Source organism: Triticum dicoccoides, chromosome 2A (assembly GCF_002162155.2).
Source record: "Triticum dicoccoides isolate Atlit2015 ecotype Zavitan chromosome 2A, WEW_v2.0, whole genome shotgun sequence".
In the NCBI taxonomy this organism is placed as follows: domain Eukaryota; kingdom Viridiplantae; phylum Streptophyta; class Magnoliopsida; order Poales; family Poaceae; genus Triticum; species Triticum dicoccoides.
The window spans coordinates 498,169,713-498,179,973 of NC_041382.1; positions in this window are offsets into that span (position 1 = coordinate 498,169,713).

The window sequence follows — 10,261 nt, forward strand, 5'->3', positions numbered from 1 at the left end:
TAACAGTGGACCGGAGCTCCTGCCTTGCTCCACCACATCATCGCACATCCGGCCATCGACGTCCAACTCCTCACCAGCCCGCAGCTACCTCGTGCAGTCCTACCATGGCCATCACCTCCCCGACGCCCTTGCTGCTGCTGCTAGACCACCTCGGTGCCACCAGGGAGTACCATGGCAAGTACAATGACTTAGGGCACACGGACGACCACCGCACCGAACGCCAAAGTATAGGATGACCCACGAGGCCCCTGGACGCCATGTACTACTACAACCATTGTGTTCCGTTTCATCTTTGTCAAGTACCCATAGACGCCAAGTACCACGATGTCGGTGCCCCTCAAGTTCGGTTACACGAAAACGCCAAGTACCCCTACAAACCGTGTACGACTACCGGCCCCGAAGTCCGCGAGTACCTCTACGTTTGCGATGTACATCTACACCAAGACTGGAGCGACAAGTACCGCGAGAACATTTGTACCTCTACCATCGCCGTGGATCCGACAAGTACCCCTACAACAAGTGTACCTCTACCTCGTCTTCGGAATCGCTAAGAACGTCAAGTACCCCTTCGAGATGACGAGATCGGCAAGTTCGAATGACCCCAAGTACCTCTTCGAAACGACCGAGTACCATTACCATCGGGCGCTTGAACGACTACTTCCTCTACTTCCCACGACGACCCGTGAACAACTACTTCCCCTTCGACACGTGTACCCCTACCACCGAACTCGATCCATTCCGATAATGCACGCTTCAAAGGTATAACCCCGAGACGACATCCGTGAACGAATGCTTGCGATGTTTGAGATGCTCATGTTTGCACCATGTCCAATTTGTCACCCGTTTCCTTGTCGCCAACTCGTGGGACGCCCGGAATCCGAGAGCGCCCCACCATCTTTTGCACGCATCCGCACACTTCTCCTTTGCATCGGTATCTCAATCGAGTTACCGGAACCGGAATGTTGCCGTGACACCATTTCCGTTGCCGTTGCCGTGGCACCCCTTTAGTTTTCGCCACGATGACAAATGCCTCATATCTTATCATGTCAACGTTTTCATAAATACTGCATAAAACTTGAACATGTCATTCGCATCATGATAATAACATTTAAATGTTTAAAATTGTTGTTGCACCAAATTGATAATTGCATATGGGGATTTACCGGATTTGTTGTTTTTTATATCCGGCCCCATTTAAATTGTTTAGATGGTATAGTTTTGTTATGTTTTCACCTCTTGACTTGCTTAACAACATTTAATATTGCTGAGTACATAAACAAGATCGAACTAAATAAGTCACGTGGTGTTTCGTCAATATGCAATGGAGTTGCATATTGAGCTCCACTTAATTTGTAGGGTTGTTTGTGCACTTTGCCATGCCATGACTCATTAAACCGGACATGCATCATACTTGTTGTGCATCATGCCATGTTGTTGTGGTGGTTGTTTACTATGTTGTGTGCTTCTTTTCCGGTGTTGCTTCTTCGGGTTGGTTCCGGTAACGTCGCGTTTGTGAGGACCCGTTCGACTATGTCCGTTTGTCTTCTTCATGGACTCGTTCTTCTTTCTTGCGGGATTTCAGGCAAGATGATCATACCCTCGAAATCACTTCTATCTTTGCTTGCTAGTTGCTCGCTCTTTTGCTATGCCTATGCTGCGATACCTACCACTTGCTTGTCATGCCTCCCATACTGGTGAACCAAGCCTCTAACCCACCTTGTCCTAGCAAACCGTTGATTGGCTATGTTACCGCTTTGCTCAGCCCCTCTTATAGCGTTGTTAGTTGCAGGTGAAGATTGAAGTTTGTTCCTTGTTGGAACATGGAGATGTTGTTCCTTGTTGGAACATGTTTACTTGTTGGGATATCACTATATATCTTATTTAATTAATGCATCTATATACTTGGTAAAGGGTGGAAGGCTCGGCCTTATGCCTGGTGTTTTGTTCCACTCTTGCCGCCCTAGTTTCCGTCATATCGGTGTTATGTTCCTGGATTTTGCGTTCCTTACGCGGTTGGGCTATTTTGGAAACCCCTTGACAGTTCGTCTTAAGTAAAGCTCTTCCCGCTATGCCCAGCATTGGTTTTACCATTTGCCTCCTAGCCTTTTCTTTCCCTTGGGTTCCGCAGACTCAAGGGTCATCATTATTTTACCCCCCCCCCCGGGCCAGTGCTCCTCTGAGTGTTGGTCCAACCTGTCAGCTGCCGGTGACCACCAGGGGCAACTCTGGGCTGGCCTACCCGTACCTAAGACAATCTGAGTGTGCCCTGAGAAAGAGATATGTGCAGCTCCTATCGGGATTTGTCGGCACATTCGGGCGGTGTTGCTGGTTTAGTTTTACCCTGTCGAAATGTCTTGTTGTACCGGGATACCGAGTCTGATCGGAATGTCTCGGGAGGAGGTCTATTCCTTCGTTGACCGTGAGAGCTTGTCATGGGCTAAGTTGGGACACCCCTGCAGGGATTTGAACTTTCAAAAGCCGTGCCCGCGGTTATGGGCAGATGGGAATTTGTTAACGTCCGGTTGTAGAAAACCTAAAGTCGACCCTAATTAAAATGAATCAACCGCATGTGTAACCGTGATGGTCTCTTTCCGGCAGAGTCCGGGAAGTGAACACGATTGTCGGAGTTATGCTTGACGTAGGTTGTTTTAGGATCACTTCTTGATCATACTTTTATCGACCGTGCTTTGCCTTCTCTTCTCGCTCTCATTTGCGTATGTTAGCCACCATATATGCTAGTCGCTTGCTGCAGCTCCACCTCATACCTTTACCTTACCCATAAGCTTAAATAGTCTTGATCGCGAGGGTGCGAGATTGCTGAGTCCCCGTGGCTCACAGATACTTCCAAAACCAGCTTGCAGGTGCCGATGAGTCCGTGCAGATGACGCAACCAAGCTCGGGAGGAGCTCAATGAAGATCTTGTCCTTTGTGTTGTTCCGTTTCCAGTTGATCAGTAGTGGAGCCCAGTTGGGGTCGATCGGGGACCTTCGTCGCATTTGGGGTTATTCTTTTATTTTGGTTCCGTAGTCGGACCTTGATTGTATTTGTATGATGTAATGCTTTATTCATGTATTTGCGTGAAGTGGCGATTGTAAGCCAACTATGTATCTCTTTCCCTTATGTGTTACATGGGTTGTGTGAAGATTACCTCACTTGGGACATATGCCTTCAATGCGATTATGTCTCTAAGTCGTGCCTCGACACGTGGGAGCTATAGTCGCATCGAGGGTGTTACAAGTTGGTAATCAGAGCCTTCCCCGACCTTAGGAGCCCCATTACTTGATCGTTTTTAGCAGCCGAGTTGTGTCTAGAAAAAAGTTTTGAGTCATTTAGGATTTATATATCAGAGAGTTTAGGAATTCTTTTTACTCCCCAGTCTCCTCATCGCTCTGGTAAGGCATCCTGACGTAGAGTTTTGACTCTTCTCTTCTCAAATTTCACTAAAAAAATTTAGGATCATGCGGGTATCTTGGAATCGTTCCGATGGTTTTATGATGAGAACATTGTCTTGGTGCCTCCCGTCAGGGGTTTTGTGGAAGTGTCCTAGGGAGTTGAGCTCTGAGGTGTTGTCATCATAATTTTATCGTTGCAATTCTGGAATACCTGAGTTTAGTACGCCGACATCGAAAATCTCTGTTATGCAGTTCGTTGGTGAGATAACCTCGACGCCACCCAGTACTGGGGCGGGAGTTCGGGAGTATTGCCATAACTTGTATAACGGATGCTTTTCGAAGGTTGAGGTAGACGATTTTCGAAGGTTTCTTGGTTATGTGTTGAAGGATGGATACAGCTGGATGTAGGATTTGCTAGTTTTGGGTGAGATATTATGCTTCCCCTGTATCCCCAACACCTGATTGCATAACCGGAAAATTTCGGGAGTTTATAAGTGGGAATTCAAGTAGCTCTTAGGATATATTTTCGACAGATGTATGATACGAAATTGGGGTTCGACGTCTAGTGGTCCGCCTATTCACGGTCGGTTTTAAAGTGGTCTCGCTATGTCTTAAAGAGTCCTTGGCTATGCCGACTCGGGGACGCTTCGTATGTCATGTGCACTGCCTTGCACATTATGGTGCTGTACGATCGAGCCCGTGTAGGCCCCACCACGAAAACTTCGGACGAAATCTCTATCATATGTTTGGTCCGGCTTATTCTGCAAGCCAATCCTTTGTTTTGTTTTCAGTTGTGGTATTCGAGTTGCTTCGAAGTCAAATGTTGATTCCATACCTTCTCTAATGGTGTTCTCATACTCCGATGTGGATACCGTTCCTTCTTGATCATCAAGATTGTCTTGTCAATCATTTTCACCGATGTGTTTCTCTTCAAGTGGATCCGAACATTTCAACATCCGCAAGTTTCAATCTCAGCTTTCTCTACGGTGTTCGTTTCATCCATCCCAAATTGTCTTTGTTTTTCCCGCCCTCCCACCCTTTTTCTTCGAGAACTCAGATTTCTTCATCAAGTATCATCTCATTGATGTGAAGTCTCTCCATTCTTTTTCGTCAATGTTCTTATCTGGTGATTCTCATGAAGATTCTAACAGAGGTTCAAGTTCATCATCTTTCGTTCTTTTCTTCTCCGGTGGAACCAAGTCAAGCTTTGTGGATCATATCCTTTTTCCTCGTTTCAAATACCTTCTCATGCCGGTGCAATCTTAATCATTCACCTCTCGCTGTTCAATTGTTCCGGAGTGCTGAAGATATCTCAGAAGGCTAGTCTTGTCATCCAAGATCCGCTCAACCTATTTCGAGATTGTTATCTCATTCAAGCCATGTAATTCAACCGTTGCTTTCTCTCTTTTGAATTGTTCTATGGTGTTTCTTTTGAGTGAGCCCTAACCCACAGGTCTTTTCCCAGGATCTTACCTGACTCTTCTATTTTCCCGGAGTTATTCTCAAATTCTTTTCGAAGTTTGACGTAAGAACGAATTTTTTTTCATCAGTCAGATGTGTTTCTCCAAGATCTTTCAATTTCTTTTCATCGTTGGCTCAACTTTTCCATTCTTCATTCCGGAGTGTCTCAATAATTCATGGTGGTGTCTCTCATCGTCTTTCATAACACTTGAAGACTGAAGAAGAATTTTTCCTCCATATGTTGCTCCATTCTCTTCAAGATTCGTGATTCTAGCTTGTTGCCATCCTCTCATAATTGTTTTGATCGTGACAATTCTTTTATCCATCCGGTGCAAATTCAGGAGTCTGTTCAGTTTGATTCTCCGAAGGCCATTATTTCGGGATTATTCATTCTCAGCTTTCAGTTATCATTCTCCAATTTTACCGGTGCTTCGTTCAAGTGATCTTTAATCAGTTCGTGATCCCTTTGTTCTCATGTATCTAGTTTCTCTCAAGCATCTTCGTTCATCTGCAAATTCTTCCCGGTGATTCGTTATCTTTTATTCGTTCATTTTCAATTCTTACGGTGGTTCGTTCAAGATTTCTTCTTCTTTCTTATCATATCAATTTATTCGTTGTTTCAACCCTTCCAGTGGTTCGTTCAATACCTTCCCAAGTCTGATGTTATATGTCTCTTAATCTTTTCTATGAGAATAAGTAGTATGCCAAACCCATTGCTTGTCATCAATCTAAATTGGTGAAGGTTAAACATAATGCAATTCTTATTCTTGTTTCATCCAAATGATTAATTCCCTATTCCGGAGACTCACCAAAATTCTTGATCTCAATTGTCCATCTTATCTTTTTCCGGAGTTCCAAGTTTCCACTCTATCTCGTCGGAAAGCTTCATCTAATCATTGCAAGGATTCTCCTTGTGGTTTCAATTTCTCTATCTTTTTATTCTTTTGTTACCGGAGTTCTTCATGAAGGTTCTACATGATGGTTCATCAAGGATTTAATTCCTTCTCAAAGTTTTCATCGAGATTCTTTTAAGGAGCTCAAGCATTCTTCATTTTGCAATCTGGAGTGCAATTCTTTTCTTCTGTATCATTGGAGGTGGTATTACGTCATTCTTGATAATTTGAGTTCATGCTTCTTGTTTCACATGTTGTTAAGAATGAGGTATTTTAAATCCATCAACCTCTTCATTGGAGTTATCTTGGGTTATATTTCACCTAAAGCTTTTTCTAAGGATTGTTGCTTTTATGGTGCTTATTATTGACCCAAGTTCTTTTATCCTCCCGGTGATATTAGTTTCTCGTCTCCTTGTTCATATCAATCCAATTCTTTTCCCGTGAGTGGCTGGTTGTCACCTCATAATTTGAGATGTATTCCATAAGACCATATCAAGCTTATTCTTTTCGTTGTTGGTTTTCAACAACTCCGTTCTAGCATTTGTTGTAACCGTGCTCTCTCAAAGATCTTGTTTCCCTTCGTTCCGGAGGCATTGTGATGTTGCTCTCGCCAACCCATCTTCTTGCTTTGTCAGGATCGTGCTCTTTTCCTGCTTATCCATTTAACCGGAGTGTTGTACCCTTTTGCTTAAGTTCTTTTAATATTATCAAGTCTTGCTTAACTTCTTAACCGGAGTGGTTTCAATATATATCTTGCCCTCCAACCTCAAGGTTTTTCCCAATGTTCTTTGTTCCTCTTTTCTATCGGAATGTTTTCGACCTTATTCACCTTGGTTGTGTTCTTTCTCAAATTTGTTCAACCTCGCGAGGTTCCTTGGTTTCACTCGTTTGTCAAAGAAGCAACTTAGTTTTACCTCTTATCTTCCTCTTCCTTTTCCCTCCGGTGTCATTCTAGATCTCGGGACGAGATCCTCTCATAGTGATGGAGTGTTGTAACGCCCCAAGACCGAAGCTTCAGATGCTTTCCAGGGTTTCCGGGTTTCGTCGTGTGATTTGTTTGGTTCATCGCTTTCATCTTTGCATCATGTGCATTGCATCATGTCATTTTTTTTCTTAACTGAACTAAATAAATTGCATGGATCTTTGGTCCATTTAAATCAAGGGATATTCACTATGGTGATTACTCTTTAAAACTTATTCTCCCAATATTTTAGGGAGCTATATAAATTATATTCCCATTATGTGGAATTACCTTAACACACTTGCAAAAATCCCAAAGCCTTTTATTATTTCAACTCTTGGCCTCTAACTTTGCCACATGTCCTTTCATCATTTTCCGGAGCTCCACCTAATTTCTCAACATTTTTGGGCACTTCGAAAAACCTATCCTAGCTCAAACCTTTTGAATTAAATTCAAAGGAATTTGAATTTAATCTTTCAAACTTGACCTTTTTCTATTTTCCCGGACCGTGAACATTTTTCTGAGTCTGTGAAAATTATCCCCGTGCCCAAATTCTTCCTCTAACCTTCTCTTCTCTTTTTTTCCTTCTCTTATTTTCTTTGTTTTTGTAAAGAGAAGGAGATGGGAGAGAAAAGAGCCCGGTTGGGCCTCCCAGCCCAGCTGCAACCTGCCAAGCCCGCTCCATCCGCGCTGGCCCATTTGCCCCAAGGCCTCCCGCAGGCCCAGCCGTGCCTATAACCCTAGCCTCGCAGCCACGCTCTCTCCCGATCCCCATCTCTCCCCCCTCGTTCCTGTGCCGCCGCCACACATCGACGCCAGGGAGAGCGCCCGATCTCCTCTGCCTCCTCCTCTCTCGCTCCCTGCTCGACCCCCACGCCAGGTCCCTCTGTCGGCGACCTCCGCCGCCTTGAAGCCTCTGCTTCTCCTCGCTGGCAGGACTCCTGCGCCTCCTCCATGGCCCTCCTCCTCCGGCCTCCTCATCGTCCTGCCATGGACGTCGAGCTCGAAGCTCCGGCCGACCCTGCCTCCATGACCTTTGCCGAGCAATCCCTCTCCTGGAGCCACTCGCTGTTGTTGCTTTTCATCGAGGCGCCAAGTTCCGTCGATCTGCAGCCATCTCCCTCGCGCCCTTCCTCCTCGCCGGCATTCTACTCGAGGACCAGCCCCACGCACCCTTGTGCTCGCGGGCAGGGGACCCCAAGAGCGCCGCGTCGTCTCCCTACCTCACTTGCGCTGCCGGCGTCAACAACTAACAGTGGACCGGAGCCCCTGCCTTGCTCCACCACATCGCCGCACATCCGGCCATCGACGTCCAACTCCTCACCAGCCCGCAGCTACCTCGAGCAGTCCTACCACGGCCATCACCTCCCCGACGCCCTTGCTGCTGCTGCTAGACCACCTCGGTGCCACCAGGGAGTACCATGGCAAGTACAACGACTTACGGCACACGGACTACCACCGCACCGAACGCCAAAGTATAGGATGACCCACGAGGCCCCTGGACGCCATGTACTACTACAACCATTGCGTTCCGTTTCATCTTTGTCAAGTACCCATGGACGCCAAGTACCACGGTGTCGGTGACCCTCAAGTTCGGCTACACAAAAATGCCAAGTACCCCTACAAACCGTGTACGACTACCGGCGCCGAAGTCCGCGAGTACCACTACGTTTGTGATGTACATCTACACCAAGACTGGACCGACAAGTACCGCGAGAACATTTGTACCTCTACCATCGCCGTGGATCCGACAAGTACCCCTACAACAAGTGTACCTCTACCTTGTCTTCGGAATCGCTAAGAATGTCAAGTACCCCTTCGAGATGACGAGATCGGCAAGTTCGAATGACCCCAAGTACCTCTTCAAAACGACCGAGTACCATTACCATCGGGCGCTTGAACGACTACTTCCTCTACTTCCCACGATGACCCGTGAACAACTACTTCCCCTTCGACACGTGTACCCCTACCACCGAACTCGATCCGTTCCGATAATGCACGCTTCAAAGGTATAACCCCGAGACAACATCCGTGAATGAATGCTTGCGATGTTTGAGATGCTCATGTTTGCACCATGTCCAATTTGTCACCCATTTCCTTGTTGCCAACTCGTGGGACGCCCGGAATCCGAGAGCGCCCCACCATATTTTGCCCGCATCCGCACACTTCTCCTTTGCATCGGTATCTCAATCGAGTTACCGGAACCGGAATGTTGCCGTGACACCATTTCCGTTGTCGTTGCCGTGGCACCCCTTTAGTTTTTGCCACGATGACAAATGCCTCATATCTTATCATGTCAACATTTTCATAAATACTGCATAAAACTTGCACATGTCATTCGCATCATGATAATAACATTTAAATGTTTAAAATTGTTGTTGCACCAAATTGATAATTGCATATGGGGATTTACCTGATTTGTTGTTTGTTATATCTGGCCCCATTTAAATTGTTTAGATGGTATAGTTTTGTTATGTTTTCACCTCTTGACTTGCTTAACAACATTTGATATTGCTGAGTACATAAACAAGATCGAACTAAATAAGTCACGTGGTGTTTCGCCAATATGCAACGGAGTTGCATATTGAGCTCCACTTAATTTGTAGGGTTGTTTCTGCACTTTGCCATGCCATGACTCATTAAACCGAACATGCATCATACTTGTTGTGCATCATGCCATGTTGTTGTGGTGGTTGTTTACTATGTTGTGTGCTTCTTTTCCGGTGTTGCTTCTTCGGGTTGGTTCCGGTAACGTCGCGTTTGTGAGGACCCGTTCGACTATGTCCGTTTTGTCTTCTTCATGGACTCATTCTTCTTCCTTGCGGGATTTCAGGCAAGATGATCATACCCTTGAAATCACTTCTATCTTTGCTTGCTAGTTGCTAGCTTTTTTGCTATGCCTATGTTGCGATACCTACCACTTGCTTATCATGCCTCCCAGATTGTTGAACCAAGCCTCTAACCCACCTTGTCCTAGCAAACCGTTGATTGGCTATGTTACCGCTTTGCTCAGCCCCTCTTATAGCGTTGTTAGTTGCAGGTGAAGATTGAAGTTTGTTCCTTGTTGGAACATGGAGATGTTGTTCCTTGTTGGAACATGTTTACTTGTTGGGATATCACTATATATCTTATTTAATTAATGCATCTATATACTTGGTAAAGGGTGGAAGGCTCGGCCTTATGCCTGGTGTTTTGTTCCACTCTTGCCGCCCTAGTTTTCGTCATATCGGTGTTATGTTCCCGGATTTTGCGTTCCTTACGCGGTTGGGCTATTATGTGAACCCCTTGACAGTTCGTCTTAAGTAAATCTCTTCCAGCAATGCCCAACATTGGTTTTACCATTTGCCTCCTAGCCTTTTCTTTCCCTTGGGTTCTGCAGACTCAAGGGTCATCATTATTTTACCCCCCCCCCCGGGCCAGTGCTCCTCTGAGTGTTGGTCCAACCTGTCAGCTGCCGGTGACCACCAGGGGCAACTCTAGGCTGGCCTACCCGTACCTAAGACAATCTGAGTGTGCCCTGAGAAAGAGATATGTGCAGCTCCTATCGGGATTTG